This window comes from Sus scrofa, chromosome 15, assembly GCF_054392235.1.
Source record: "Sus scrofa isolate SSC_HxYL_T2T_F1_AM1 chromosome 15, Sscrofa_HxYL_maternal_Yorkshire_Landrace_v2.0, whole genome shotgun sequence".
Lineage (NCBI taxonomy): Eukaryota > Metazoa > Chordata > Mammalia > Artiodactyla > Suidae > Sus > Sus scrofa.
The window spans coordinates 142,426,637-142,453,185 of NC_139397.1; the positions used below are offsets into that span (position 1 = coordinate 142,426,637).

The 26,549-nt window shown below is 41.0% G+C and overlaps 1 long non-coding RNA gene across 2 annotated transcripts; it reads right to left on the minus strand.

Annotated features, from left to right (window-relative positions):
* Nucleotides 1-700: 700 nt before the first annotated feature.
* On the minus strand, nucleotides 701-24,306 carry LOC146396170 (uncharacterized). 2 transcript variants are annotated; one of them, XR_014829038.1, is made up of 8 exons: nucleotides 23,959-24,306; nucleotides 21,758-21,832; nucleotides 18,271-18,345; nucleotides 12,430-12,542; nucleotides 10,993-11,053; nucleotides 7,912-8,049; nucleotides 3,207-3,231; nucleotides 701-1,556 (listed from the first exon to the last, which is right to left on the minus strand). It is a non-coding gene; the product is annotated as an uncharacterized LOC146396170 (long non-coding RNA). The 2 variants fall into 2 exon arrangements; XR_014829039.1 differs by lacking the exon at nucleotides 21,758-21,832.
* Nucleotides 24,307-26,549: the final 2,243 nt, after the last annotated feature.

Sequence of the window (26,549 nt, forward strand, 5' to 3'; positions counted from 1 at the left end):
CCAGTGCTCCGAGGGACGGGCACACCGACAGGACTCTAGAGGGCAAGATTTCAGACATGAGAGGTGTGACAGAGCCTTCCACTAAAGTCCCAGACTCGTACTCCTAATATATGACCATGACTCCCCTTGCTCTCTCCTCATGGGGTCCCGAGGAGAGCCTGGAACATGCAGTGTCTTACTCCTATCAAGGCAGAATATTTACAGAAAGCACTGATCCCACCCAATGGGTCCTGAAGTCCATCATGTGCTCTCAGCCTGTATCCAATATCCCTGGCAGAAAACCGAAGCTCTTCTCTACTTAGCAAGCCCCCCAGGGCCCCCATCTGAGCATCCTATTTCTCAACCTCAGTCGCACATTGGAACCACCTAGCCCATGTCAGTGCCATGAGTTAAATCGGATTATCAGGGAGGAGAGCCCAGGCAATCATTTGAAATCTCCCTAGGTGATTCCGGAGTACAGCCAACACTGAGAACCACTGGTCAGTTGGATTGAGATAATTTCAATCATGACAGATCCCTAATGGGCCAACCCCCTGCCCAAAACACCAAGCGGATTCATGGAAGCATTGAGGGCATTGAATTTATTATTAAACTTAATTGGATTAGATTACTCATCACCCCCACATGAACACAAGCCAGCGCGCACACGCACACGCACACATACTGCTTTGGGTGATGAATAGACAAAGCAGACACATTGTTGTAGCTAAGAAAATGGATATATTATGGCAGGTCAGACTGAGATCCTAAACCAGTCTCTTTGCTCCTACAGATCTAGGGCGACCCAACATCCCAGTTTGCCTGGGACTGGCCTGGCTTTAAGTGCTGAAAGTTCCCTGTCCCAGGAAACCCCCCGGGGCCAGGCAAACCACAGGGGTCGGTGACCCTATGATCCCCTCTCTACCTACTTCTACCCAAGGAGCTGAGCTTCATGGCAAGTATCAAGGATGCCTTTCTCTCTGGCTTCCAGTTGGTTTCAGCCAATGGGAGACACTTATATGAAATTAGGGAGTGGGAGCACAGTGGGTTTACAGTGTTTGGTCCGCTGAAGCATCACGCTTCTCAACACCTCAGCTTCTATCCGGCTGCCCCCTCCTTCAGCTGCCCTCTCCAGAATTCGGTAACCACTTTCTCCCCCTCTCCTTTTAGGTTTAAAGGTAGAAATAGTTCCCTACTTTCCCCAGTTCCAAAATACTGCATTATCTCTTGTTTGTTTCTCCAAATCCTGCCCCCTAACTATGTAAACATTGTCATGATTAAATTGTCCTCACATTACCAGGTTTGAGGGTACCATCTGTTTCCTGTCAGGACCGTGATGGATCCACTCTGTATTCGGAAGGGGTAGGGCACTCTGCTTTGGAACCCCACTGGAGCATATGGGATGGAGGAGGGGCAGTTCCCAAAGGGAAAGGAGATGCTGTTTACGGGGCAAAGATAAAGAGAAGCTGAACAACAGACAGCAAAGGGCAAAGGGTGAAATCTAGGCCAGGGCTACTCAGAGTGTCACCAATGGTCTGGTGCTGGTACACGGACTGATGATGCTGGTCAATGAAGAGCTAAGAAGACAAAATAAGATGAAGCATTTAGAAATTCTGACAGCAATTTCACATTGTGCACAATGTGTTTTACAAAATAAACAGTCCAGTCAAGTGTATTAGAAATTAAAATCTTCAAAAAATGTTCCTTCACAACAGACAGTTTGAGAGGCCCTGATGGAAGCCAAGATGTTATGTATTGATGTTATGGGTAAATTTCAAGAAACGCTTCTATTGAAAATTTGACTGAGAAGCTCATGTTTTTAGATAACAAATAAAAATCAATATTTACTGTGGGCTTACTGTGTGCTGGCTGCTCTTTTCAAATGTTTCACATGGGTTTTCTCATTTAATCCTTGAAAATGGCCTGTGGAGTAGGTAGTATTATTCTCCCCAGCTTGATAAAGAGGAAAGCAAACCCCAGAGAAGAAGAAACTTATTGAAGCTACAGGAGTACATGGCAAACCAAGATTCATGTCAGGATTCAAAACTGGATTCCAGAGCACAGGAACCCCAAATTCTCCACAATACCTCTCCTTACCAAAATTTCAATTTTTCACAATATCTACGTAGTCAAAATAAACATGGCATTTATATGTTTCTTTCTATTTTCTATCTCTCTGTTCCTAGTTTTGAGCTGGATTAGAAAAGATGCTTCAATTTCTCTTTTACTTTTAACTGAATCCCCTCTTGCTTTTCTTCAAACCCTTGCAGAGCAGTTAATGATATAACTTGAAACACTCTGGCATGATCTATATAAAGGGTGTATAGATTTGTCTATATCTCATTCTGATAAAAAGTACTTAGAGCTCAATGGTCTATTACCCAGACCATTCCCTTGGCTTCCCATATATTCTGTGGGAATTTCACCTGCAGTGTTGGAACTAAGTGTCTCTTTATGCTGTCTCTAGTTACATGCTATAAATTGGACCTTTAGCAGAGAGCTATAAACATCTATTCCATTCAGGGATATAATAGCAAATAAGGGCAAAGGTGCTTCAGAAATAAAGATGAGACCTGGATGCCAACCCGTGCTTCAGGTTTTGTTGATGTGTGCATTCAGGCCATTTCCGTCTTTACCTCTGAAAGAGCTGCATGTGAGTGGGAAGTTCTCTGCCACTGTTTCAGGACAGACAGAGACGAAGAAAAGAAATAAATACTGACTTTTCCAACCAAAGTATAAACAATACCACTTCAATACCACTCTGGTGATTTTCTGACACGTAGCTCAGATAACTCCACCAACATCCATCACCGGCTACATACTCACGATTTACCTGAGTGAGGTATTTTCATCATCCCTCTTTAACAAGGAAGTGGAAGTTCATTAAGTGACCTGCCCAAAGTCTCATAACATGTAGTTGCAACTATAATCCAAGCCTTTACTAACTAGTGTTTCCCATACACAGAGAACTATTCTGGCTTTGTTATTCCATAGCCTACTTTACTTACCAGATATCACTGGTAATCTGGTTATAATATGAAAACTTGGGGTGGTCCCCTCTCACCACTTTTACATGACTAACCATCTTGGGCCCTCTTTACACATTTGTAGAACAATGCAGCGAGAGGTGGAGAAGCAGGAGCTAAGCCCAGTCTCAGAGTCACTCTGCCTGGGTTGAATCATAGCTTTATAAACCTCAGACACAAAAACATGGGCATGTTACTTACCTTCTCTGTCCTCCAGTAGCATTGTCTATGAAATGAAAATGAGAAAATAAAACTCACCATAAATGTTGCAGGCAGGATTGATTATTATATGTAAAAGCTTGGCACATAATAAGTACTGGATAAATGTTAGCTAGTCCAAAGTACTTTTCCAAAGTTAAAGCACCAATGTAGCCTCTTAGACAATTATAAACTTTTTTGTCTCTGATATCATCTTTAGGGTGGAAGCATGGAATAGGCAAGTTGGGTAATCATATTCCGTACTGAAGAAACCAGTACATTTTGACAGTGCAAATGGCATCATTCATAATTTTAATGGAACAATAGGTGTGATCTGGGACTGTACAGGACAAACCAGCTTGTGTTGTTTGTTCTCTATATGGAGGCTTCCAGGTCTCACACCTGCTCTGTAAATATCTCACTTACATATGTACTAGGATTGTCCTCTTTCTTCATACTGAGTTTGAATTTCCCAGCCCTTAAGATTTCCAATATCATAGTCATCCCCTAAATTAGAAATAATACAAGATATTTATTCAACCTTCATGCTTTCTGCCTTATTAATCCCGATCCTTTGCTAAATAAAGGATTCCACTACATTAAAAAAAGCTACAAGAATCTTGACCTAAGCCTCATACTGTACACAAAAATGAACTCAGAATGGGTCATGGACTAAAATGCACAACATGAAATGACAAAACTTTTTGGAAAAAAAAATAGAAAATCTCACAGACCTAGGACTAGGTGAAAGGTTCTTAGACTTGAAACCAAATGCATGATATGTAAAAGGATTAAAAATTAAGATATCATCATTAAAAACTTTTGATCTGTGAAAGACTCTATTAAGAGAATAAAGAAAAAATTACAAACTGGGAGAAATATTTACAAATCACATCCGACAAATTTTATCTAAAATATATAAAGAACGCAAAACTTACATTGTTCATCTATAGATGACTGAATAAAGAAAATGTAATACATACTACATTAAGTTAAAAATATGCAATGGAATATTATTGTACCTTGAAAAGGAAGGAAAGTCCAACACATGCTACAATATAAATGAAGCTTGAAGACATCGTGCTACATGGATTGTAAAAAACAGAAAGTAGAATTGGTTGCCAGGGACTGGAAGGAGGAATATGGAGTAGTTCAATGGTCTAGAATTTCAGTCTTGCAAGAATAAAAGAATTCTGGAGACTGGATTAACAAAAATGTGAATATACGTAAGACTACTGAGTTGCGCACATAAAAATGGGTAAGATGGTAAATTGTATGTAAAATAGAAACATACAAAATACAACTAATGAAATTGAATCAGTAATTTTAAAAAACTCCCAACAAACAAAAGTCCAGGACCAGGCAGCTTCACAGGTGACTTCTACCGAACTTTTAAGGCAGAGTTAAAATAAATTCCTCTTGAAATATTCCAAAAAATTACACAAAAAAGAATGCTTCTCAGCTCATTCTGCAAGGCCAACATCACTCTGATACCAAAACCTGATAAAGTCACACACACACAAAAAATTATGGGTCAATATCACTGATGAACATAGATGCAAAAATCCTCAACAAAACATTAGCAAACAGAGTTCAACAATACATTAAAAGGATCATACACCATGCCCAAGTGGAATTTATCCCAGGAATTCAAGGATGATGGTTGGATATCTCCAAATCAATCAATGTGATTCAGCACATTAACAAATTGAATAAAGATTATATGATTATCCTAGTAAATACAGAAAAAGCTTTTGACAAAACTTAATATCTATTTAAGATAAAGACACACAACAAAGAGGGTAAGTGGGGAACATATCTTGACATAATAAAGAGCTTATATGACAAGCCCAGAGCTAACATTACACTCAATAGTGAAAGGCTACAAGCCTTTCCTCTAAGATGAGGAGGTGGACAGGGGTGTCCACTCTAACCTCTTTTATTCAATGTAGTGCTGGAAGTCCTATCTATAGCAATCAGATAAGAAAATAAAATTAAAGGAATCTGAATAGGAAAGGAAGATATAAAACTGTCACTGTTCACAAAGGACGTGATACTGTATATATAAAATCCTAATGACACCATCCAAAATTTTCTAGAATGCATCAGTATATTCAGTAAATTTGTAGGCAACAAAATTATAACATATAAATCTGTGGTGTTTTTATGACTAAAAACATGAACTATCTGAAAGAAAAAATTTTTTAAACTGCATTTATAGTCACATAAAAAAGAATAAAACACCTAGGTATAAATCTAACTAAGAAGGTAAAAGACCTGCAGTGGAAAAACTATAAGACACTGACAAAAGAAAGTGAAGAAAATACAAACAAATGGGATGATATACTGTGCTCATGGATTGGAAGAATTAATATTGCTACAGTGGCCATACTACCCAAGACACTCTGCAGATTCAGCATAATCCCTATCAAAATATCAATGGCATTTTTTACAGAACTAGAAAAAATAATTCTAAAATTTTTATGGAAACACAAAAGTCTCCAAATAACCAAAACAATATTGAGAAAGAGGAATTAAGTTAGTGGTGTGATACTCCCTGATTTCAAACTATACTACAAAGCTACAATAATCAAAACAGTATGGTACTGGCACAAAAATAGGCACACAGGTCCATGGAAGAGGATAGAGAGCCAAGAAATAAACCCACTCTTATATAGGCAGTTAATCTATGACAAAAGAGGCAAGAATATACAATGAGGAAAACACAGTCTTTTCAGTAAATGGTGTTGGGAAAACTGGACAGCTACATGCAGCTTACATCTGGTGCTGCTGTGACTGTGGTGTAGGCCTACAGCTGCAGCTGCAATTTGACCCCTAGCCTGAGAACTTCCACATGCCACAGATGCATCAATAAAAAAGAAAATAATTTTTTTAAAAAAAATGCTAACTTGAAAAGATCTATGCACCCCAATGTCCATTGCAGCATTATTTACAATAGCCAAGATATGGAAAAACCTAAGTGCCCATCAATAGATGAGTGGATAAAGAAGATGTGGTGTGTGTGTATATATAGATGTGCATGTGTGTGTGTGTATAATGGAATATTATTCAGCTATAGAAAATTTGAATAAAGTATTGCCATTTGTGACAAAATGGACAGAAAGACCTAGAGGGTATTAGGCTAAGGGTAATAAGTCACAGAAAGCCATATACTGTATGATTTCACTTATATGTGGAATCTAAACAAAACAAACAAAAAAAAAATAGAACGAACAAACATAACAAAGCAGAAACTGAGTCATGGAGACAGAGAACAAACAGGCAATTGCCAGATGGGAGGGTAATGGAGAGATGAGAGAAATAGGAGAGGAAGGTTGAGAGGTACAACTTCTAATTACAAAATAAATGAGTCATGATACGAAATGAACACTGTGGGGAACACAGTCAATAGTTATGTAATATCTTTGCATAGTGACAGGTGGTAACTAAACTTTTCATGGTAATCATTTTGAAACATAGAAATATTGAAAATGTGTGCTGGGAACTAACAGTATTAATGGGTCAACTACACTTCAAAAACAAACAAGCAAACAAAGTGATGGAAAAAGGGAACAGATTTATAGTTACCAGAGGCAGGAAGTAGGGGGAACAGAGAATTGCATGTGGAGGTCAAAAGTTATAAATTTCTAGTTATACGATAAATAAGTTCAAGGGCTGCAGTATATAACACGATAAATATAATTAACACTGCTGTATGTTATATATGAAAGTTTTTAAGATAGTAAATCCAAAGAGGTCTTATAGTAAGAAAATATTTTTTCTACATCTTTAATTTCGTGTCTATATGAAATCATGGATGTTCACTAAACTTATTATGGTAATCATTTATTGGTGTATACAGTCAAAACATTACACTGTACACCTTAAACTTACAGGGCTGTATGTCAATTATATCTCAACAAAAACTAGAAGAAAGAAAAAAGATATTCAGCCTTGCTAGCCATTAAAGGTAAATTGAAGCCAGAGAGAGATAGAACTCCAGTAAGTATAGACGAAGTAGGTGGCTACTCTTCTAACACAATTTAGTGGAGGGACCTCATGCTGGATTGAGGAAAGAGTACCCTATGAAGATGGAAGGGGTCCTATTACTAATTTCAACAGAACAACAGGCTTGATCAGAGATTATCCCAGACAAACCTATTTGAAGGAATACAATTTAAAACAGTGACAACAACACATACCAATTGCTGAACAGGATGTGGAGAAAGTGGATCTCTCACACACTGATAGTGGGAAATGTAAAATGGTACAGCGCCTCCGGATAATGGTTTGGCAGTTTCTTTTAAAACTAAAAATAGACTTATCATATGGCCCAGCAATTGTACTCTTGGGCATGTCCTAGAGAAATAATATATATATATATATATAAATGAAGAGAATTTTTAAATATGGTGCCACCAATACAATGGAATACTAATTGGTTATTAAACATATATAAACTTATGATGATTGTGTAGAAATGGGTTTTAAAGGATTCAGAAATAAACCATGTTTAAAACTGCAGATATCAAAACACCAGCCTGGAATAAAGACGAACAGGAAAGAAGCAGAAAGAAAACAACTAGTGTGTGGGGAGGTGGGGGGGATGGATTAGGGTGCTCATTTCCGTTCTTTTCAGAAGAGTCTTTGCAGTTCTTTTTATATCTTATGTTTTTAAAACATGAAACCAAAACTGGAAAATCATTACCAGAATACAACCATTCAAAGAGAGACTTCCTGGGAGGGAGGGGCTTGCCTGCAGGGCCTCCTGCTGCTCTGCTGTTGAGCCTTGAGAGCATTCACCAGAATGATCTTTATCAGATTAGCTGGGGTGGGTGCCAACCGCCTGAGGATTAGGACACAGAAGAGAAAGGTATCAAGGGAGGCAGAAGAAAGCCAGAAACAACACAACTGCCTGAGCTGCATGATTAATTCTGTCGATATAGAAAAGGACCTTTAAGGAAAGGGAATCAAGGAGGAGTAAGAAAGAGAAGGGTCTGATTCCAAGAAGGAAGGGCAGAGTTCATCAGAGTGTGATCAAGCAGAGCTCTAGGAGGGCAGCATCTGAAGGCAGGAGACCTAAAGGGTGCAGCTCCAGGAGGAGGACAAGGTGAAGGGAGGGAGGGAACCAAGTGGGACAGGATGAGCGTAACAGTTTCTATCTTCAGCATTACAGGATAACCATAGCAGATTTCACATTTGAGTTTCCAAAACATAAATAATTAGAGGGACAATACCATCCTTTGTTAACACGATTCGTTATTCTTTTAGTTATTTTGATTTCCATGCACAGTCTATAAACTTGCAGGGGATCTTTGCAAACCAAACTATTAATTACTCCTTCCAACAGAGAGAAGGAAGGAAAGAACAAATTCAGAAACAAGGAGCATCATTTTGATGAGATGATCTGTCCAAACACACCATGGGCCACTATTTCAACTCCACCCTCACTAATGTCCCAGGTTTACTTGCTGAATGTGGAATGGCTTTGCATTTAGATGTTCTAAGGAAGAACTGAGTCTCTGTTGCTCGTTGCAAAGTTCCTTCATCTCTCTGAAATTCAGTTTCTTCATGTGACAGATGTGAGAATAAAGGGAGACTGAAAGACACACGCACAGTAAAGCATCCGGTGTCCTGTATGCATTAGGCACTCAATAAATGTTAATCCCTTACTCTTTTCCTCTCCTCTGTCTCCACCCTGCCTAGTCCATCCCTAATCGCAGCAGACCCTGCCCACACCTCTCTGAACTTGCCATACACATGCATGCAAGCACTTGTGACTCTGAGGTTGGCTGTTTGTTGGTTTGCTTGGGGGCGGGGGGCTTAGTTTGTTTTTGATGTGCTCTCTGCAGGCATAGGGCAGGTCAGAAGTGTCAGGGGTTGACACTCTAAAAACAGCCCTCAGTTGAAGGATAAATACTTGAGCGTCCTTACCTCCCCAAAAGAGCAAGTCCGAGGTGCATTCAAGAATGTGTCCAAGGTGCATTCTAGAACGTGTACAAAACGTCCCCAGAAGGAATGGGCTCCAAGTGCCACAGCAGCAATTTGATCATAGCACCCAGTATGGGTTTCTTCCCTTCTCTCCCTCACGTCTTCATTCCCCTATTGATTTCTCCTGGTACCATCTCCCAGATAAACTCTTTGTACTCAAATCCTAGCCTGAGTCAGCTTTTGGTGGAACTCAACCCAAGATCCCGAGACACTCAAGCAGGTATTTTGGCCCCTCTCATTCCTGAGTGGTTAAGACAAGCTCAAGATCTCACTTGACACTGGTCTGAGTAGCGTTCATGCACTGGTTCCAGCGTATCAACATGAAACCATTCTACAGCTCCTTGCAACATAACTTTGTGACCAACTACTCTTCTGAAAGTATTTTCTCAAAAGTTTCCAACAATCTTTTAATTGAAAAATCAGCCCTGCAATCCTTAACAACCCCTGCAAAACTCAGTGCTAATGGTCAACCTTTCTTTGAAACCCTCTTCTTCTTTGTGGTGGAATTCATTCCTTGCTTTTTCAGTCTCTGTCGTTTCCTTTCAGAACCCTCTCTAGATCCTCTTTGAGTATCTGCTAAGTGTAGGCCTTTTATTTATTTATTTATTTTTTTTTTTTTTAGAGCCACACCTGTGGCATTTGCAAGTTCCCATACTAAGGATCGATTTAGAGCTGCAGCTGCCAGCCTACACCACAGCCACAGTAACACAGGATCCGAGCTGCATCTGTGAGCTACACAGCAGCTCACAGCAACACTGGCTCCTTAACCCACTGAGGGAGGCCAGGGATCAAACCCACCTCTTCAGAGACAACATCAGGTTCTTACCCACTGAGCCACAACAGGAACTTCACCAAGTATAGGCTTTCACATGTTCCAGTGTCCAGAATGTGCTTCTGATTTTACACTCTCCTTCTAGACTATCTCATCCACTTTGCTGTCTCAAATATCTCCTGTCTACCCATGACTCCCCAAGTCTACATCTTCAAATCAGCCTTCTATACTCCTGGTTAAACTTCAGATGCAAAGTTGTGCTAAATATCTCTACACAGAAGTTCTCCCATCACCTCAAACCTAATAAGTTCCAAACTGAACACTTTATCTCCCCTGATAAGCTTGCTCCTCATCCCATGAGCTCCACCTCCACGTCACAGGTATGCTTATACTGGGGTCCTCCTCTTCACTCAGGCCCCCCAACCAAGCAGTCTCTCTCACATAGATCAGTTCCTTTCCATCACCACTCGTTCAGAGTGTCACCATCTCTCATCGTGAATAATGTAGTTGCCTCCTAATGGAATTAATGCAGCAACTCGCAATTCACTACCCTCTGTATGATCACAGCACAAAAATCCCTTGAGGTGGGTGTTATCATTATCCCCGTATTACAGGTAAAGATGAAACCCTATTCAATGTCACCCCTGCCACTATGTACCCAGTGCAATCCAAACAGACTCAGCTAGAAAATCCTGAAGAATTTCCACCATGCTAGGTGACACTTTGGGCAGATGGTAAAGTTCTGCATGCATTTTATGCATCCCAGGAGAATTAACTTTCTCTTGTTGCAGGAAATGCGGTCCCAAAGAGGGTGAAGTGTCATTTGGAGCATGGACTCTGGGCATGAGATCTGGACAGACGCTGGCCTAAGTTTAGATCCCACTTCTGCCTTTTACAAGCGCCATAACCACAGGCAAATTAGTAATCTCTCAGAGCCTTCATTTCCCCACCTATCAGATGAGAATAGTAAAAATTTACTTCAGAGAACTGTAATAAGGATTAAATTAAATGGTGGAAGAGAAGTACCTGGTGTGTTCCTGTTGTCTTGCAGGTGCTCTGTAAATGGTAATTATTCTTTAAAGCTATCCTAAAACAAGGAAAAAGTAAATATAATGAGATGATGTAAAGACAGGATAAATAAATTTATTTTTTAAATATTATTTTAGAACAAATAAAACATGCAAGCAAAGTCTCCACACTGAACACCTTCTTAGCAACCCCAAACTAAGGAATCACTTTCATAAAAGCAGAATGCACTAAAGCAACACTTTATTTGGCTGCACCTCTATTTACAAATCATGGCCATTGCCTCTAAAAATTAAGAAACGTGGTCTTCATTTGATTTGGATCCTACAAGTCTTTGAAATTTTCAAAAACTTTTCTCTTCCCTTCCACTCATGAAAAGCCATTTCAGGGCACCTAAAAATGGCAGTGGTAGATCACTAAGATTTGGAGGCTGGTCTTGGCACTCCCAAATACCAGTGGAAAGACTCCACTTGCTGTCAGTGGAAGGGCCAGATTCATGGGACAGCCCTGAGTGGAGTCTATGGCTACATCTATTATATCAGCCACACTCAAGAGCCCATCAATGACCAGTCCACTTTTTGGGGAGCATCTTAGGAGGCAAAGGGTTGTCCAAACTGCAAAGAGGTTGACACAGTAATGTTCTCTATGTAGTTCAAGGAAGGAGTCCACAGAGATATTCTCACGATGTAGACTCCATTATGAAAGAAAAATGAGGCTTGAACCACTGTGACAGAATTGCCAGTTTCAGGGGAGTGTGACAAGACCTCTCTCTAGTCACTGGGATGGAAGCGGGGCAGGGAATCAATGTTACTGATGATGACTAACTTGGATGTTGGCTCATGGTGGAAAGGGCATTTGAGGTTATAAAAATATTTGGAAAATATAAAGCCAGGACATCCATGCAATGCCCAAAAAAATACCTGAAGTTGAGGAGTTTGAACTAAAATGGGATGTCTATGTTTTGGCAAGTCTAGGAATAAAAGGAATGCTTCCACTGGATCTCTTTTATTCTTTAATGCAAATCCTAGGTTTGCTTTCTTTGAAAGTACAGTAAACTATCTCTACAAGTCCCAACAATCTCCATTTTGGTGGGGAGGGTTAAAGAGAGACCCCTACGTAGCAAAATCTGGAGAAGCCAGGAGATGATGGTGGCACAAACAAAGCACTTTCATCTTCAAAGCTCTTTATAAGTGCTAATTAATTAATCCTTCCTACAACCACGTAAGGCGGTAAGAAGAGATCAAAGGGACCCTGGACAGAAATTGGCAGGATGAGCTCAGGAAGGCATATAACCCTCTTCTTGAAAGTAGGGGAGATAGATTTTTCCCAGTAAGAGCTCTTTCCCACTAAGTCCCCCTCCCCTTGAAAAATTCCCATTGAGAAGATACACTGGATGAGAGAGATAATGTAGGAATAGGAAAGAAACCTTTAACTGACCCCATGCCATTTTTCTGAAAATATAGTGAGAAAAGAAGGTAAAGACGTTTCAATCCAGACGTTCCTCACTGTTCCCAAGTTCATGAGCACCATCTCTCTTAGTAAGGAAATCACTAGAAGATCAAGGACAAAACAAGATTCAGCAGAAAATCAGAATCTAGATTGTTGGGGGCAAGCTTGCATATGATAAATGAAACTAGTTCATTGTTCTCTTGTGATTTCGCTTGTTTATTTGTTCACGACATTATGAAAATAGATCTGGAACCTAACAGAACATTCAAACACTGTTAAGGACAATTTTTAAAATATTCTAAAATTTCAAAATAGGGTACTAAGTAGGAACAAAATTGTACAAAACATATTTACCAAGGTCCTCATGAAGTCTATTCATGAATTAAATACACATTATCAAATATACAAATGTTAAAATGTTCCATAAAAGAAAGACAGTGAATATAACAACAGCTCAATAATCTACATGTGTGCATATCATACATACACCTTTTCGGTATAAATGAGTTGGATGAGGACAGTCAATGCTTAATCAGACAAGTTTCTCAATGCTGATACAACATACTTGATACTGATGTATTGGTAGCAGGATATTGACTCTCTTCAGGAATCACGGTCATTTTCTCTTTGGCTTGAACACAATGAAAAATGGCTGCAAATAGCTTCCTCCACATTATTTGTGGCTAGGTAAAGTATTCCATGTCAACATAAAAAAGTGATGAGAAGGATTTTTTTTCCTGACAGAGGACACCATTAAGTACCTCAATTTTGTGGGCTTAGAACATGTGATAAACGGGAGGGCAGTGGGTGGTTGGGGTTTGGCACTGTGTTTCCAAGTGCTTGTTGTCATATTTGTGTGTTGAATAAAAACTTTAATGGCATTTGACCCCAAATCCTCTTCCTTTGGTTATTTCAACACACACAGATGACAAGTAAGATGTAATTAGCATTTTCTTACATATTTTCACCAGAAAGAGATGTTTCTAAGTGACATTTATAATAACCATATAATTACAACCTATCCGCTTTTGAACCAGGAGTGAATTCTTGCAGAAAACAAGCCATGAATATGGTCAAAACCACGGATAAGCTTTTTGAGTTAAAATAGGGCCAGCTGATGGGAAAGGGTTCATGGGAACCTACTAGGGTGCCGGAAAAGTTGTACATCTTGGGCTGGGTAATGATTATACAGCTTGATTCCTGTAAAGATTCATCGAGATTTAAGTGCACTAACTGCATTTCATACTCTTCAACTGAAAACCTGGAGTTCCCGTTGTGGCTCAGCCACATTGTTTCTGTGAGGATGCAGGTTCGACCCCTGGCCTTGCTCAGTGAGTTAAAGGTCCAGCCTTGCTGCAAGCTGTGGCATAAGCTGAAGCTGCAGCTCTGATTCAACCCCTGGCCCAGGAACTTCCATAGGTCACAAGTGTGGCCATAAAAAGAAAAATTAATTAATTAAAAAAAAATTTTAAATAAAAAGCTAAAAAGAGACCATTCTAGCTATCTCCATGCAGCAATTTTAACACAAAGTCCTCCCAAAAAAAAGGTGAAAATTCATACAAGCATTGAACATTAAAAAATAAATAAATTTTTTTCTGGACTCTGGAAACATTTCTGGTGAAGACATGAGAGAACTGGAAACATGATCCATTGCCCACATACTCTTTCCCCTTTGAATGCAATAGCATAGTCAGCTAGAAAGCAGATGGGAAGAAATTTTAGCCTCACCCCCATCTCCCTACACCCCAATTCCACCTATCAACCAAAAAACTGAGCAGCCAGCTAAATCTACTTGATTTTGCTAGAGTTACTTTCTGAGACTGAAAGTCATGACCAGCTCCATCCTCCAACCTATTTCTAGCCTTTAAAAAGAGCTAAATGCTTCTATGTCAATAAATTGAGCATCAGTATCTACAATTCGGAGCTTGATCTCACACAGCCAATCATTTAGATGCTGTATTTCACCAAAACATCATTTGCAGTAGCAGGTGGGGACAGCAATGCTATAAAGAAAACGTTCTGGGAGTTCCCATCATGGCCCAGTGGTTAATGAATCCAACGAGGAACCATGAGGTTGCGGGTTCGATCCCTGCCCTTGCTCAGTGGGTTAAGGATCTAACATCGCCATGAGCTGTGGTGTGGGTCACAGACACAGCTCGGATCCCATGTTGCTGTGGCTCTGGCATAGGCCGGCAGCAACAGCTCTGATTGGACCCCTAGCCTGGGAATCTCCATGTGCCGCAGGGGTAGCCATAGAAAAGACAAAAAGACAAAAAACAAACAAACAAACGAACAAACAAAACAAACAAACAAAAAAAGTTCTGGTTGGAAAAGAGAAGAAAAGCAGAGAAAGAAGAGATGAAATGAACAAACGGAATTTTGATGTTTCCCTTTCTCCGTGAGTGTCCTTGTGGATGAGATGGAAACAGTTCCAACTTAGGTCCTGTGGAGGATTATTCTGGTGCAACTCCTCAATAGCTATCAGATTTCAGGCAAGTTATTTTAACTTCTCTGAGCTTTAGTTCCTCCCTCAGGGGAATGAGAAGCTGAGCGGCGTGGTGTGTGAGAGCACTTGACAACGGTAAAGTGGTACAAAAATGGAAGTTCTCAACACAGCAGCTGGGGAGATCCTATGAAATCATGTCAGATGAGGTCACACCTCAGCTCCAAACCTTCCAGTATCTCCTCTTCTCACTCAGAGGAATGACCAATGTCCTGCCTCAAAGCTCTGCCCTCACCCTCGACCCCGCCCCACACCTCCCATCCTCTTCTTTGCTCCAGCCACCATCAGCCTCTGAGTTCTCCCGGACCTGTTGTCACCCAGGCCTTTGCTCCTCCTTCTGTCTAGAATGTTTTTTCCTCAGGAGCCCCAGGTTTGCTCCTTTCGTCGCTTTGAGGTTACTACTCAAAACTTTGGTTCTCAGGGAAAACATTCTTGGCCATCCCCCTAAAAGTCCCACCCTCCCTCCAGACTCCCTGCTCCCCTCTGTGCTTTTTTTCCCTCCTTACCATTTAACATTATTTATCTCATTCATTATCTCTCCACTCAGTTTCTGCAGGAACACACGCCAAATAATTCTACCGGATGGAATATACTAGAACAGTGCCTGGCATATGGTAGGCACTAAATATATATTTGTTGAATGAATGGACTTACGGCTCACATCCTCCTCTCCTCCTTTAAACCCTCTCCCTCCTTTTTTGTTCTTTTCCTTAAAAAGCTGAAGTCTTATTCCTGCTCCAGGGTTCGCACGGTCACCTCCTGAGTGAGGTCTTCTCCACTTAACTCCCTCCTCCTCTTCTTCCTCCTGTCTAGATGCATCCATCCCTCTCCGCCTTCCCTGTAGTGTATGGCTTACAATTTTTGTCCAGCATTTAGATTTCTCACCCTCTGTCACAGTGGCTGTGATCATTGGTCCCCATTTCTTACATCGTGTGCAGGGTGGGTTGTCCAAAATGATCGTTTTAATTATCACCGGTTCCTAATCCATAACAATCTCTCACTGGAACATTGCTAAATGCACACATATGTATCGCATATATTTTACTTATTATTTCCACTGGAAATGGAGAAGGTAGTCTGCAGATCACGTCTTCAGTTCTGTGTCAGAGAAGATCATAGCAGTCGCACACTCCTGGCTGGTCACCCCACGAACTCTAGCTCAGAGCACTGAAAATTCCCACCCCGTTCCATGATGATTCTTGCTCTCTCTCAACACCCTCCATTGTGTTCTTTTTCTCACATATTCCCTCCTAGCCACTCCATTGTGACCAAGGAGAGAAAGCAGGGGATTTCTGTAATCAGCCTAGCATGCAGGAATATCTAAAGCCTGTATAAGGAAAACTATTGAAAAAATGTACTTCCAAAAAATATGTGGGACAAGAAAGATCCTCTCCAAAGTAGACATCTTTATTTGAACTGTACGGTAATTCTAGGCTCTCCAACAGGGCCTCATTTTCAATGACATCAGTTCTTGAATTCTAATCGCTTCTCAAGCCATACACATAATAATGGCCACAAACAAGAGAGGCCAATGACTCTATAATATCTCCAGACAAAATCCTCAAACCATTTGTTCCGATGACTGTTCTCAGCAAAGTGGGTGAAGGGCATTAATTCCTGTAAATCCATCATCCAGCAAGATGCCGCCGCAGTGTCCACGGTGACCCCAAAGGGAGTGAAACAAAACACGCCATTGACTCTCCAGAGGTTAATCGATCGTATTTCTGGTGCTCCTTGGTTTGACATAACCAAATTTGCACCGAAAATCAAGTCATCTATCTCTGTTCTGGTGAACTGAAAAAAATGTAATCCTGTTTGACCTTTCTTGAGGTGCAGTCAAAGAAAAACAGATTCTTTTTGGAGCCGGACAACCCGCTTGTATCTCTCTTACAGACAGACACCTGAGCAGTCCTAGCTCTGCTCTTGTTCAAGAGCACTGGATGGCCTGTGACAAAACCACTCACTTGCAATTTGGTCCCCAAAGGCAGGAAGATCGGAGAGCTTTCTGTGTTTTACTTTGAGATGATAAAGGGAGCACTTTTTAAGGATGATTAAAGAGAAAGAGGACAAGCAAGGAAGAATAACACGGTACCCTGATTCACTATATAGCTGAAGAGGAAAATAAATCTAGAGAAATCACTAGGTTCCCACAATCAACCAATTTTTCTCACGGAAATGGTTGCCAGAGTTTGCCTCTCACAGTGGCCTCCAGAAAGCAGACTTGGCCCTCTGCTTCAATTTGTTTTTATTAACTTAATTTAGAACTTACTGGAGAGATGCTCTTTTTTTTTTTTTTAACATAGAGGCTTTCTTCCCAGAAAACCAGAGTATTTGAAGTTGTATTTCAATGGCTATTTACAAAGGGATTTTTCTTTCTCCCCCCCCTCCCCAACTCTCTCCCTTTCATGAACACTCTCTTGCTCTCATTCTCTCTCTCCCTCTCTCTCCCCAGACATGGCCCCGAATATCCTTTGTGGGATGTTTAAAACCTCTCATGTTCGCATTGTCCCAGGGAAGGAAACCGGCCTGTTTCTCTGAGGATAATGGGTGAATTGGATACGTTGAAAGCAGGACTAAATTTTTGCAGCAGCTCTCCAAGAAGAGGGCAAATCAGGATGACATCAAAGAGCGTGTGTATCCACTCATTTGGTGGCTGAGATGTTAACCAAGCAAAGCAAATAAGCACGAGAACCAAAGGGAGGAGCCCAGGGAGGAAAGAACAGCCATTTGAAGGGATAATGTATATCTCACAAATGGCCATTGAGGAATTTCAGGCTTTCCACACATGTGATGTATACATGAAGAGTGACCCAAAAAAGGGAAAAAAATGTTTTTTAATATCTGGTTCCCACACTTGGTTCTTTCCCTGGTGTGTGTATATGTGGAGACTAAACCAAGCTCTTGGTTTTGTTGACAGAGGTAGAAAAAGGGGCGGGGGGATGGGGTTAGAATGTTCTTCCTTGGACCAATTACACTTTACACAGTTTTTATTTTCCCTTAAATCCCAAAGGTCTTCATTTGTGTCATTACTGATAGGCACTTCCCTAAATTTTTACTGAGACATAACTCAAAATGTCAGGCCAAGGTTCAACGAATAATAGGAAAGCTTTGAGAAGACATGCAATTCAATCAAACCTCTTTTTTAAGGTGTAGAGACTTAGGTAGATGGTAATGTCCTCCACGTCAGCCCTGCTTCAGGTGTAAGGGGTGGAATTATCTGAGGAAGGGAGTGACACAAATGATGCTGATTTTAAATTTAAGCAGACATCCACTGTAGAAATGTCAGTCCAATACACATTCCATAACATGTACGGGACTGTTTTTACCTTCTGTGTAAGTGTTAGCAAATCTGTCCTGGAGCTTGAAGAATTTCTGAAGCATCATCATTTTCTGGACTGGCTCTAGAACACAAAATTATAATAATAGTAACAGTATATATTATATAAGTGATTATGTAGGCATATTACATAATATAAGATGAAAATACTGTATTAAACATTTATGCTGGGTAAGAGTCTTTTTGAGCAAACATTGATCAAACACGAATAAAGTTAATATTTGTTTATCTTCTTTGTTCTGTTAAGGTTTTATTGACATATAGTTGATTTACGATGATGAGGTCATTTCTGCTGTAGAAAAAAGTGATTCGATTATACCCATAAATACGTCCATTCTTTTTCAGATTGTTTTCACATATTATCACAGAATATTGAGTCAATTTCCATGTACTGTACAGCAGGCCCTCACTGACTATGCTTTCCATATTCAACGGTGTGTATACGCCAGTCCCAAAGCCCCTTCCATGCCTCCCTCCCCACATCTGTCCCCTTTGGGAACTATACATTCTTTGAGTGCTAACAATGTGCCAGGCACTGTTTTAAGCGCTTTATGTGTTTTAACGTGTTAACTTTAATGACAACCCTGAGAACTAGCCCCTACTATTTCCCCATTTTCCAGAGGAGGAAACAAAGGTGCAGAGAGTGTAAGTAGATTTTACAAGGTATTTCTATGAAGAGACATTGTTATAGTGACAGCTGACATTTATTGAGTATATACCAAATGGCAAACAATGTGCTAAATAGTTTAAAGTACATTAAATTTCTTAAATATCCTAAAAGTCCTCTGGGGTAGGGATTGCTCTTGACCCTAATACACACAAACCTAAAGACCACGCAGACTAAATAATCCCAAATATTAAGTCGTGTGACAACTCTCAAGTTCAAAGAAGCTTACTGTGGAAACAAGATCTTGTCCTGAACTTTCCTACAGTATCCTCTATTATTAGGGGGAAAAAAAAAAGAGGGAAGGGCATGACCACCTGCTGTGATCCTTTCTCTACGGCCAGAGTTGGAGAAGGTTCTCCTTTGCACATATCCTCTTACTGAATGCTCCCAACTACCTGGTCCACAGGGATTATTAGCCCTATTTTAATGATAAGGAAAGAGTTTCAGGGTAATATTGTTCAACATCCACAGCTACCGAGAAGCAGAACCAGGATTTGCACCCAAGTCCTTCAATACCGAGGTCCCCATGCAGCTGTTCCATGGTTTCCTCTCTAGGCTCTTGCTCTAGAATAATGTTGAAGATCCTGAAACACTTCCTATGGGCCCAGTTTCCCTCCGTGTGCCTCAGAGTTGGGGGGACAGGAATGGAGGAGGCAGAGGGGGGATTGTCCAATCTTTATTTCTATCTGTATTTTAGTGATGATGACACAAACTTGAAAGCTATTTCAGTACATTGTGGTGGACTCTGGAAAACCAAAATAAGGGAGGTATTATATATGTTTAACATGTGACAACTCAGACAACACTTCTGTGGGGGGACAATCTTGTAAGTGGCTCCCCATAATTCTTTCTTCCTGGGATTCATGCCCCTGTATGCTTCCCTCCCCTTGAAAATGGGCTGGACCCATGGACTTGCCTCCAATCGCTATGAATGTGGAATATGGAAAAAGTGACAGGAGGTTGCGCCTGAGATTCAATAATAAAGGACTCTGACTTGTGCTTTGCTGGTACTCTCTCTTTCTCTTGCCTCCAGTCCTCTCTGTCTTTCAAGAAATGACCTGGCATGTTAAAGACACCCATGTGGCAGGGAACTGAGGGATCTCTCTGGCCCACAGAGGGGACCTTCCCTCAGTCTAACAGCCCACAAAGTACTGAGACCTCCAACAACCATGTGAGTCAGTTTGTACACAGATCCTTCCCCACTCGAGCCTCTGGCTGAGACCACAGTCCTGGCCAACACCTTGACTGTGAGATATCCCACAGCAGAGAACCCAGCTCAGTTAGTGTCAGACTCCAACCACATAACTGTAGGATAATATATGCATTTTGTTTTAGTTATTAAGACTTTGGGTAATTTATTACAAAATAATAGATAACATATAACTCCTTCTCCCATAAAAAGTTCTTCCAGACAAATATTTACAGTCATTTTTACTTTGACCTGACCCATTTACATCTACATCACTCATTACATCTACAGGGAATGAAGAACACGGATTTCAGAAATCTCAAACGGCAGAGATAGCCGTCCTGCTTTTACCACCTCACTGTTGCTGGAAAAGTCTACCATCAGTAGACTTGGGGCCAAAACATCTGGCTCGGCCAGGAGCTCTATATCAGTTAATTTCTCTGGGCCTTGCATTGCTGTTTGAAAAAAACGGGGTGAAGGTGCTTACTAGAGTTTAGAGCTGAAATCCCTTCCAGCATGAAAAATAAATGTGAGATGATCTGCAAGAGCACTAAGGACTGTTAAAAATGTTACTGCTCCCTGATAAACAGCAGTGAGGAATGTCGCTGCCTAACTGGTATACAAGACTTGCCTTTCTTCCTTAGGTGGATTAAAACACAGACCACGGCCCAGTAAGCCATGTCATTGAGGCAACACCTTGCTAGGATACTGCTTTAGGCCAGCCCAGTTCCAGCAATGGCCCAGTGGGTGGGCCACAAGTCCGTATTGATCTCCCACCCCTATCCCACATCTAGAGAAGACCATGCCTTTAACAGGGAGTCCTTTAACCCTCTGAGACCCAATGGTGTGCACATCAGAAGCTTTATGCCGTACATGCTAAATCAAGGCCATTGGAAAGGAGCTAAGGCACTAGAAAACAAGGTATGGCCTGGAAGTAAAATATCTAAAAAGCCATCACGTTGGAATAGTTTTATACCTCCAAACACAGAGGAGAGTTTTGTGAGTCACAGGAATTGTAAACTCCAGGGAAGTCTAACTCTGAAGTTCTGGGCCACTCCCCCCTGCCCAAACACACACACACCCCTTCCCCCCTTTGACCCACATTATGAAATAGTAGCCTTAAATAAAGATATTCTTTTCAAGGTGGAGAATGATTTGGGAAACATGTAGGGAGATCTGTAAATGCTTCCTAATCTATCTAGGGGAAAAATCTAATAAGGAGCTAAAAATTACTTCATCTTATGCTCTTCACTGTTTCACCATTGGACAGACATCCCGTGATTCCCTGTACAGGACCAGCGATTTGCCTTCATTTCTGTGTACGAACACATGCCCTTTCAATCACGCAACAGCCTGTTATATGATTCCAAGTCTCAATAACTGTTAAGCATTTCATTTGTGTTATTTTGGCAGGCGTCGGTTCGATTGTCTTATTAAGTCAGATTAGTTTTACAGTGGAAAGGAAAGCAACACATACACACAGGCAATTCGTGTCTCTTGCTGCTTAAGAGCACTGTGCCTTCCATCATTCAAATGGTTAGCAATTATACAATGAGTCCAATCAATATAGACAGCCGACACAAGTCAGACATAGCTGATCTTGTATGAATTAATAAGTACGTAATGAGCCTTTACCGCTTCTTAGCATGAATTCTGCAGACTCCATCTCTATTTTTCTCTTGTGCCTGGGAGTAGCTTAAAACAGTAGCCAAAAGAAAAACATTAACGGCAAGAAAGCCTTGGTTGGTGGATATTTATTTTGGAGACTATCAGAGAAATAATTTGGTCTGTGGTATTTTCCTTACTACTGTTCAACAGCTCGATCATGCCTGTTGCTTCTAGAGTGTATGTCGCTGATAGTTAAAACCTTGGAATCAGTTGTTCTGGTTCTGGAATCTTTGAGTCTTCGTTTGTCACTCTTTCCTTTCACAATGTGTGTTTCTTCTATGTAATCACTCTTTCAGACACGAGCAAATGGTTGCCATCTTAGGACAAACTCATGAGATCAGAACTGCCTGGAAATATGCTGAAGTGTGTGATCTTATTCCAGAAACTGATGCTTTGTTGAAATTCAATATTGTGTATTTTACCAGCATATATTTAATGTGCATCAATGGAAAGCATTTAAAACAGCAAATTTTAATGCTAATTTATAAGGTGCTATTTCCAGACACTGCTTACAGGATCCTTTTTAAACAATTCTAAATTCCTACTACCACGAACGCTACCAAAAATAATAGTAATATCCCTTACAACATTTTTGAATTTACAAAGCACTTTTATGTGAGATATAAAAACCCTGTGAGACAGATAGTACAAAACATTTTCCAACTAGCAGATGAGGGAATTGAGAACAGGAAGGGTAAAATAACTGGCTTAAAGTTAGTAAGAAGCAGAAATGGAATTCTAGAGTCCAGGCTCTAGAGCAAGAAAATCCAGCATGCTTTATAGCATAAGAGGACCAAATCTGATCTAAAATAGAAAAGCGAAATAGCAACAATAATAATGTTGACATTTTTCTCATAACTGGGCAAGACTAAAATAGAACATGGGTAACATTTGGAAGTAGCAATTGGGAAGAGATGAGATTCATTTGGAAACCTGAGTAGAGATTTTCTATCTAAAAAAAGCACTGAGACTCATGTAGGGACCTCTTGGTCCTCTCCAGTTTCCATCAGCTGCAAAGGAGCCAGCTACCTGAAAAGTTACCAATAAACCTCTCTTAGTGAGATACACGAGGCCGAGTCCTTCTTTTGACTGTCTTCAGCTGTTGTGATCATCACCCCGGAAACAGGTATGGCTCCCTTCAACTGACCTCGCATAGCCCTATACACTACTGTATTGTATTCAGTTCCCACCCCAACCTTATGGACAGGCCAGAGCACATGCCATTCTCCTCATTTATTCCAGAGGACTCTACAAAAACACCATGTCACTCATCTGTGCACTCAGAGTTATTTAATCATAGGTCGTGGGACCAGAATTGGGGATTGCTCTGTCCAAGACTGATCTGTCTCTACCAAGAGGAGTCTTACTAACCACTGTATCAGTTGGGGTCTGATCAGGAGATAGTTAACTCAAGGCTACTTGAGCAGAGAGAGTTTAGTACAAAAGTGAAGTAGATAAGCAATGACTTCAACCAAAAAATGTATCAATCACCTCTGTCTCGAGACGAGATGTTTATTGGTAACATTACAGGGAGCTGGCTCCTTTGCAGCTATGGAAACTGAGAGACCCAAAAGATGATACTCATATTTTCAAATGAATCTCATCTCCTTGATACTCTTCATCTACCTACATAAATGAACAGCCAGAAAGAGAACACTAAAGTATCACAGAGGTTGCGACCACAGAAAGCAGGGAGGGCTGAGAGAACAAGGTCTGGGATTCTGAAATAAAATTATTAAACTTCTAGGATCTTGGCAAGGAGCCTTATAGAAGGGACCCAGACCTCTGAGGAAAAGTCATGACCCATCAAGCACTCTTATTCCTAAGGCGTAAAGGAGGTTGGTTCCACATTGTTGGAAAACCTGCAAGATGTGCTTACCTGCTGCTATAGGAAAACCTTGCCATTTCTGAAATTAAAAACCATCGCTAAGGTCCCCCTTGCAGGAACTAGAAACATACAAGAAGAAGCATTCCCTTCTTTTTCCTCCAGTCTTGCAACCTCTCTTGGGTATTCCCAGTAAGCAGCACCATGGGGAGCCAGCTAGCAAAGCAGAAAGAAGGCTTGTACAGTCTACCCCAGCACCACTCCATAGAGTTTAAAACTGTGGGTCGAGAGCCAAGAGACCATAGCTAAAATCTGGTAGCATCCTCACCTTTGGATCCCACAGCCATGTACGTCTTCTAGTCTTCTACCGTTGCTAGAACTTCCATACAACAATAAAAGCAACTCTGCATTTCTGCCTGCCAAGATCCACCTGTCTTCCTACAAACAAAATACTCTCATTCTCTTCACCGAATGAGGAGACAGAAAGTCCTGAAAGGCTTTGCCTCCATCTCTGACCCATGTTAATTAACCATCAGTTTCAGTCCAGGTCTTTTCTGGATCTACTTTTACCCAAACGCTAACTTCTAAAATGAACCTCCAATATGGGGAGAGAGAGAAAACAGTTGTAACAAGTGAAAAAAAAAAAAAAAACAAAAAACCTCTATTTCCTATGGCTGTTACTGATTATGAGGTCATAATGGGTATTTGTAACTTCCTTCTCCTGAGACTCAGTCCATATTTCTTCTGCCCTCAGTTAGATCCTCAGCTGGCTGGGATTAGTCCATGGTAGCATCACCTAAACCTTCTTCCTGAAAGGTCTGAATCCTCAGTGGTTTGGATGGCTTCTCATGATTGCTCTAATTTTTCCATTATCTTTTACTACTTGGTAGAAAAGTACCACAAGGCACTTAAGAAAACCTTCTAAGTTCCAGACATACTTCTCCTTTCCCCCAAGGTGAAGAGCAACCCCGTCTACCTTGGTGTAGAATCAATCCCCTACAGCCAGTAGGCTCAGTGACATAAGGAGACTAAATGGCCAAGAGGTGTTCTTGCCTGCCTATTCAGTGAAACCACAGTTGCCACTATTGTAGGCCCTGGTGGAAGCTTTTATTTCTCAGGAACCAAGACCTCCAAACCAAATGGAAAGTGTTCAAGTATGACTGGATGATTATTAAGAGCCTCGACTCAGTTCCACATGTACTAGTCCCATGTACTCTGGCCTTAGGAAGGGCGGTTTAATGGTCTCTGATCACAGGAGTCTCATCCACTCAGCAGTAGAGGCCTCATTTTAGAGTGTGGTAACAGAATTCACTCTCTTTAAATGAGAGTGATAAAATATTATACATAATAATAAAACATTGCATGAAGGACATCATTTCCTCTATTTTGTTAAACTGATCCCAGAAAAAAACTCTTCTCCTAAGTTTGCTAGATGTTGCTCAAAGGGGAAGATTGTTCCACTAGAGGCAAAAGAACACAACAGATCATTCTGTGCTTTCAGAAGACATTCATATGATTAAAGGAAAAACGAGAATTCTACAAAGAGGAGACAACGTGGGGCTATTCATTTTAAAGAAATGGTAGAAAGTGGGGTTAGACAGAAGAAGAAAAGCAAGAACATTTGAAAAGCAACAAATTTGAAAGGAATAAATGCAAACCAATAATATCCCGGCAACCCTAGAGTTCTTTAGATGGCTGCTTCATCCTGCCATTTTCCCTTTTCAGGTCACACACCTTCACCTCCACCCCCACTACTCCCCTCCACCTTCCCCCTCGTAACAGGTAAGCCCTGCAGCTGGATATGCCTTTTGATCAACACCATGTGATTTTTTTGTCCACATTCCCAGGTTAGATCCCATCAGAGAGAAGACATTTCCAAAGGCTGCCAGAAGCTGATAGCAATTGCCTCTGTGGTTTGGAAGTTTTGTGGTTAATTTTTGTATTTAGATATTTATTCCCTATAATTTGCAGAGAGGCATTGAACCGAATGCTCTGGTCCCCAGTTCAAATCCCAGGACCCTATAATTCTGCAGAGAGAGAAAGAGAGTGTGGGAATAAGATATTCAGTGCAAATTATAGGGTCTTATGAGAGAGGGGGCACAAGTGAGACGGAGAGGTTTGCAGAAGCTTCTGTTCCCTCTGGGCTTCAGAGTAGAAGATGAGGATTCAGAATCTCCACTGCCAGCCAATGTCGGCTGCCAGAGACCAAGGGCCCCTCCCAGAACCTCAGCATCACCACATTGTCTTCCTACAGCCAGCCAGTTGCTACACAGAGAGAGTCAACTTGGACAGCCGTGGAAGGGCCACGCCCTGCATTTGAGAAAAAACATCAAAGAGAAGGCATCAGAAGGATGACCTCATCCCCTACTTTAAAATCCCACCTTCCCAACTCACCCTCCCTATCTCACACTCTTTCACGTGGGTTATTGCAATAGACTTCTTTGTAATGCCTAGCAAATAGTAGACAGTGGTTAAGTTTTTGTTGAGTAGATAGAGGAATGGATAGATAAATCATGGTCATAGGTCTCCTTGCCGGCAATCTCCTTCCTTTCTATCCATCCTTCATGATAAACCGTCTTAAATATGTATCAGATTTTATCCACCTACACACTCTACCCCACAAACAAGGGCATTTCAATACCCCCCTTATTCCCAGAGTAGTAAACGAAACTCCTCAGCACAGAATTAAAGTGTGACCCCTACTCCACCTCCCACTCCATGCCTTCCCTCACCTTAAGCTCCAGCCGTGCCTTTCACTTAGCCAGGTTACCTGGGGAAGTGCTTTAATTTCCTGAGCCTCCATATTCCAACACTTTCTACACAGGACCCAGAATTCCAGCCACACTTTTCCTCTTGCCCTTCTTCTTCCACCCCTGACTGACCACCCACTTTCAAGACTTTCGCCCTTTAGAAATAATC